At 50.0% G+C, this 6,645-nt stretch overlaps 1 long non-coding RNA gene across 1 annotated transcript; it reads right to left on the bottom strand.

Annotated features, from left to right (window-relative positions):
- Positions 1-4,158: 4,158 nt before the first annotated feature.
- Positions 4,159-4,756, bottom strand: LOC116551512. Its single transcript, XR_004268979.1, has 3 exons — positions 4,664-4,756; positions 4,356-4,395; positions 4,159-4,259 (listed from the first exon to the last, which is right to left on the bottom strand). It is a non-coding gene; the product is annotated as an uncharacterized LOC116551512 (long non-coding RNA).
- Positions 4,757-6,645: the final 1,889 nt, after the last annotated feature.

Raw genomic sequence — 6,645 nt, 5'->3', positions numbered from 1 at the left:
AACAAAACAATGAGCTGAGTGTGCAGATGCTTTGAGAAACAAAACTCGAGGCATGGGACCTGTTGGAGTTTGGTTGGGTTGAACCCTGGTGGCTAGACTCCCCTTTCCCAGGTGAAAATTGATCATAGGTACCAAAAAATTAAATATGCATAGCCTTTGGCTGTGGAAGTCTTTGTGGATTTTTGGGGTGGGGCTGGTATGACTGCCCTGTAGGGGACCCTAATGCTAAAAGGGTACTGTGGACCTCTGAAGGCAGCGCAGGGTCCCCAGCCTGCTTGACCTGGGGTCTAGAGGGAGGGATTTCTTTCTATCAGTGGAAGGAAGACCAGTAAGGCGCATCTAAAGGCTGTGTGGGGATGCTGCCTTGCCACCTTCCCTTTCACTTGCTTTAGAAATTGCCAATGGAAGGAAAAAGGCATGTGAAATGAAGCCTTCGGACAACTAGGGAGTGGCTCTCTGCATCCACTGCCCAGGCTTCCCTGCCTTTGGCTCCCACCTCTCCTACCTCTCACCTGGGAGGCTCTGGCTTGGTCCCCTGCCCCGTCATCCTACCTCCAGACAAATCTACTGAGTTTTCTTGAAAATTGACTTTAATAATCCACATTTGGTTCAGCCTGAAATTGTTCTTCCTGAGAGCATCAGGGAAAGTGTAAGGAATGGGAAGCGTTCCATGTGGCCTTAATCAGCTATGAGGTTGTGACTCAGAGTAGGAAATGGCTCAAAGACATCTTAAAATGGGAAGAAACAAGGGATTTTCAGTCAATGCAATGAATACAGTGGTTGCCACTCCCTCCCCTCCCCTCCCCCGCCAAGTGCAGAACCAGTGTCAATAGCAGTCTCAAGGCCCTTTGCTTGTCCCCCATCTCTAATCCCATCTCCTTCCCAGGATTTTCCTTGACACACGTTAGGGGCTGCTCAGGTTCCCTGAGCCTGAGGCATAGCAGCTCCTTGTTTGCACACTTGAGAGAACCATGGCAACCAGACCGCATCATGGGATCAGTCACAGGACTAATGATGTGGCCCAGCAGCCAATCCAAGCTAAGGAGCCCAGCTGCCATGGTGATGGGGGGCGGGACCACCAGTTTCCTTGAAGGGGTGAGGGGCTGGAGCACCTCTGAGGTGCAGGTTGCCCTGATGGAGCCCATCTAGAAGTTTCCCAGATCCACCGCCACGATCTTAGTCCCAGGTGCCCAGGATCCCACCTGGGCAACCCGGTAGCCCCAGACAGGCCTGCCTGTTTCCACTCTTGCCCACTTCAAAATCCATTTTCTAACAGCATCCATGTGTCTTTATAAAACACTTATCACATTGCCCTACTCTCTTTCTTAAAAATCCTCCAATGCCTTCCCACTACACTGACTCACACCCGACCCCCTGTCTATGGACTACAAGCCCCAAGTAGCCCTGGACCTGTTCTCCAAGCTCATCTGCTATCACAGGCCTGTGTCTGTGTGGGTAACCCCCACATGGGCACCGAGGAAGGAGAGCTGTGCAAACCCCAGGCACAATTAGTGCCTGAAGAATATCTTAGTTTATAGTGTTATTACTCAGTGATTTCCTTTTTATAATCCCTTTTATATAATCATATATTAGTGTATAGAATTAGTGCCTGAAGTATGACTTACTGCTTACATATATCTAGCTTATATAATCATACTTAGAACTTATATCTAGCATACTTAGTTCCATATAACCTTTCTATATAATCATATAGGTATTATAGTCGGAGCTGTACCGACACATTCAATGCTGATTTATATAGTCCTTCTATATAACCGTATAGTAGTTTGTAGTAGGAGGAATGCCTAGAGCAGTCAGAAAGCAAAAGCAGTACGTGGGAAAACAGCCAGACCAGGACAAGAACCAAAGACTCAGGCGGTGGCGTCCCTGCCTGAAAGGGCATACGCTGTATGGCAGGCTTGGAGAAAGAGCCTCTCTTCCTGAAAAAGGAGTTGTAGTACCTCGCATCCAGTTCCTGTGAAAAGTAGGCCTCAGGCCTGAGATTCCGCAAATAACCGAGGGAGAAGAACCCCTCTGGTATGACCAGGTCACGGTGGCTGTACACCCTGTCAGCATTTCTCGCTTCTGTACTAGCTCAAATCATCCTCCCATAAATACCTTAGAAAAGAGCACAAGTCTGTCAGCTCCCACTGCATTGGTTTACAGTATCTTTCTAAAAGAATCCTTTGAAGTCTTCAGCCCCCAGTAAGAAGTGTTGTGCATGACACCTGTTGCACACAGTCCACCTCCTAGCCTAGGTGACCTAATGGGGGTGGACCCCATTTTGTACACAACCCTCTACTACTGTGCCCGGCATGGCCCTCTACTGTGCACAGCCCACCTCTCTGACTAGGTGGCCTAATGGGGTGGCCCCCTTGCTTGCTACTCACATGACTATGTACGCCCTATCACTAAGCCTGTAGATGACCTCACTCACGACCCTTCCCCCTGCCCTGTACCCAATAAATACAGACGCTTCTGGACGTTCGGGGCCTCGCCTGTGTCCACTCATTGGTGGCATGGCCCCTCGAGCCCAACTGTCTGTTCCAGTCCTTCTGTGTACTGTCTCTTTACTTCTCAGATCCTGTGCCTCAGCACAGCATAAGGGACACCCTGCGACCCCAGTGGGGCAGCAGCCCTACGTGTCTGTTCCCCCAGCATGCCCCTGAATCTCCTCTAACAGCAGATGTATTTGAAAACCTCTTTGCCTTGGGGACTCTTCCTCCAGATCTCCCCCTGGCTGCCTCTTTGTCATTTGGGTCTACGTTTAAATGTCCCCTCTTTAGGACCTCCTTAGCCTAAGGTGTGTGAAACAATCCAACCTCTATGGGGGTCGCTGAGAGGAAGGGTAGGTACTGTTCATGGGGAAGGCTGGCAGTCAGGAGACAGGGGCTAGTCCTCGCTCCACACTTGCCCAGGCTGGACCTGAGTTCTCATCTATAAACGTGGCTGGAGGTACAAGATGGGTAGTTTTCTGTTTGAGCTACAAAGGGCTCAGTGGTCCCAAGGAAATGCCTGAGAGCCTTGTCCAGGTGACTTAGTCAATGCCACAGAAATGAGCAAGGGGGTTGAGGGGGCTGAGGTAAGAGGCTCTGGGCCCTCCTCTCTCACTCAAGGAGAGAAGTGCCCCCCCATACACACACACACACACACACACACACACACAATGTATACAGTGTATGTATATGTAAGGGTGGGTGAGGTTGGGATTTCGGTCATGGCACACTTGGGATTCTCAGAAAAACAGAGAGCCCAAATATTTTGTTTGGATGGGTTTTGTTTTTTTGTTTTTTGAGACAGGGTCTTACTCTGTCACCCAGGCTGGAGCGCAGTGGTGCGATCACAGCTCACTATAACCTTGAACTCCTGAGCTCAGGCTAATCTTCTTGCCTCAGCCTTCTGAGTAGCTGTGACTATAGGCACGTACCACCACACTTTTAAATTTTATAGAGCAGGCATCTTGTTATGTTGCCCAGGCTGGTCTCAAACTCCTGGCCCTGAGTGATCCTCCCACCTTGGCCTCCCAAAGTGCTGGGATTACAGGCATATGAACCACCATGACCAGCCCACAAAGATCCCATATGCTTTTTTTTAAACGTTGCACAACCTCAGAAGCAGATTTCTGCAGACCCTTCAACTTCTGTGCCTATGAATGATATAAGAGGAAGCCACTGGAAGCCCCAGTCCCTGCATCCTGAGTTGCTGCAATCTATGAAAGGGAGACTATGAGAGACAGAGAAAGCGAGGACACCCTCCAGTGGGGAAATGAAGAATTTTCCTTCCATCCAGAGCTGCTGACCCACCTTTATCATACATTGCCTTTAATCCTCACGGCAGCCAGGGAAGGTAGCCATTATGACCATTCCAGTGATGTGGAAGGAGGGCTTGTAGGGCTTCAGTACGGTCATGACTGGGAAGCAGCAGAGCCAGGACTGGCCTGGGTCTGTCTGGGTGGAAAGCTGTGTTTCTTCCCATCCGTTAGTCCCATGCTTCCAGAGATTCTCCAAGAGAATCTTCTGGAAGCCCTCGGTGAAGCCCTATCAATACTCACACTGCCAGTGTCTATCCCCTCCATCACGCTGCCTCCCTCTTGAAATAGCCCTTGCTGGGCTCAGTCTTCCTGAACTAGGCCAGGCCCTTACTTGCAGCAGTGCCTTAGTGTGGCTGGTCACCTCTTGGTTCAGGACCTCCGAAACCCCTTCAGAGTTAAAGCGTTGCTCCCTGCTCACCCTGGTCATGGGGCTCTAATGGAAGGAAAGCTAGGAGCTAATAGTGAGGAGAAAATGGTGAACAGGTCCAAAGAAAAAGAGAAGGGGGCCAAGTGAAGGATTTCAAAATCTCTGAGGGAACCTCACCTTAGGGAACAGGAGTCAAAGATTCTCCTTGTGCTTGCCCCTAGAAGACAAAGATTAAGCAGGGATAACAAACAGGAACTGTACTTTCCAGCCCCTGCCCTGTGCAGACATCACTAATGGATCATGGATTCCTTCCGGTGGAAATCAGATGGGCGCTCCTATTGTTTCATTCCCTGAGCTCCCGACAGCTTCTACCTACAATCCTGATATGCACTTCCCAGCTTCTCTGTCTACCGGGAGGTGCAGTGCAGCAGCCATAGGCCCAACACACCTCACCTTGGTGGCTTTGGTGGAAAAAGGCTGCTTACCTGCTCCTCGGACAGGCCTCTGGGGCATGGAGCCAGGGCGTGTGCTCTGTCTGCTGGGTCCTCACATTTTGAGTGATGTCATCCTTCCAGAACAGTCCTGCAGAGTGAAAGGATGGGGTGAGTTGACACTTGGGGCACTCTGATTGGCCCATCCCAGAAACAAAAGTGTGATTAGAATTTTTCCTTTCCCCAAAATGCATGGTACCACAGTGCAGAGGGCCAGTGGAGGGGGTCGAGATACAGACTGGGGTACAGGAGTTTGCCTTCTGCCCACCCTATGGCTTGAATCCTTGTTCTTGCTAGCTCTGTGGCCATGAGAGACAATTAAATTTGCTGAGCCTGTTTTCTCGCTCATGAAATGATGAACCTCATGGGATGGCTGAGAGAATAAAGGGCGATAGTGCACACACGTTTCTTGGCTTACCCTTTAGCATGCAATAAGTGACCAAATGGGAACTATATTTTAGTTTTACTTTCAATTTTTTTAGTTACCTCTGATAGAAAGGGACAGATGGGAATTTTTAAATACTGCTGCTGTGAGAATCAGATACAAAATGTGTTTCCAGGCCAGGCACAATGGCTCACGCCTGTAATCCCAGCACTTTGGGAGGCTCAGGCAGGCGGATCACTTGAGATCAGGAGCTCGAGACCAGCCTGGCCAACATGGTAAAACCTCATTTCTACTAAAAATACAAAAGTTAGCTAGGTGTGGTGGTGGGCGCCTGTAGTCCTAGCTGCTCCTGAGGCTGAGGTATGAGAATCATTTGAACCTGGGAGGCAGAGGTTACAGTGAGCCAAGATCATGCCATGGCATTCCAGCCTGGGTGACAGAACGAGACCCTGTCTCAAAAAATAAATAAATAAAAATAAAAAAGAGTCCTTCTAGAACCCTAGGTTTACCCATTATACACTATGATTATTAGTAGTAATTTGAACTGAAAGCAGATCTCTTTTCTGAAGCCTGAAGCCACACACTCTGCTTTTAGGAAGGGTCAGATACTTTTTCCCAGGTATAAGTATCCTCCCACTCTCCCCTCCGGCCTTTCATGTCTTCTACTTGTCATACTCTCTGAACTGCTCACTCCTTTTTTTTTTTTGAGACAGAGTTTAGCTTTGTCACCCAGGCTGGAGTGCAGTGGCGCAAGCTGGTCTCACTGCAACCTCCCTCTCCTGGGTTCAAACAGTTCTTCCACCTCAGCCTCCTGAGTAGCTGGGACTACAGGCATGCACCACCACACCCAGCTAATTCTTGTATTTTTAGTAGAGACAGAGTTTTACCATATTGACCAGGCTGGTCTTGAACTCCTGACCTTGGGATCTGCCTGCCTCGGCCTCCTGAAGTGCTGGGATTACAGGCGTGAGCCACCTCGCCAGCCAACTGCTCACTACCTTAATTCAGTCTGGAGTGTGCATGTGGGGGTCGGAGGGGGCTGGTTCCAGCTGAGGACTGCATGATTCCTAGGTCTGGAGCAGTCAGCACCAGGGGTGGTGAGCCAGGCCCAAGGAGATAGATGCTGGCCTTTTCTGGGGACTGCCAGTGGCCTCTGCTGTGTTCCTCTATATCCCATGTAGGAACAACTCCCTGGCTCAAGTTGCACCACGACTCCTGTCTCACCCCATCTCTAGCAGAGACTGTGCAGGTGAGGCTCCAGAGGTGGTATGATGAGAAAGTTTCAGGCGGAGAAGTTTGAGGAAGGAGGTTTTAATGTCAAGTTAGAGATTCCCTCTGTCCACATCTGCCCCTATATTTGACCAAACCCAGTCCCTCTCCTCCAGTCCTCCTGGGTCTCACCTTGAGGCATAAGCTTCCAGAGCACACCTTGCCAGTATCAGAAGGCTGCGTGGTTGCCGTCTTGGAGGGGCATGGCCTGCAGTACTCCCACCTGGGTCCTCCCCTCTAAGGGCATGAGAATGAAATGACTAGGTACCTGGGCCAAAATCTTTCAAAAGGCAGCATCCTCTCCATTGGCACTCCCACATCC

The sequence above is a fragment of the Sapajus apella genome, unplaced genomic scaffold, assembly GCF_009761245.1.
Source record: "Sapajus apella isolate SASKATOON/1434 unplaced genomic scaffold, GSC_monkey_1.0 scaffold10, whole genome shotgun sequence".
NCBI classification, from domain to species: domain Eukaryota; kingdom Metazoa; phylum Chordata; class Mammalia; order Primates; family Cebidae; genus Sapajus; species Sapajus apella.
Note: the sequence above shows the minus strand (reverse complement) of the source record. Positions and strands in the feature narration are given on the sequence as shown.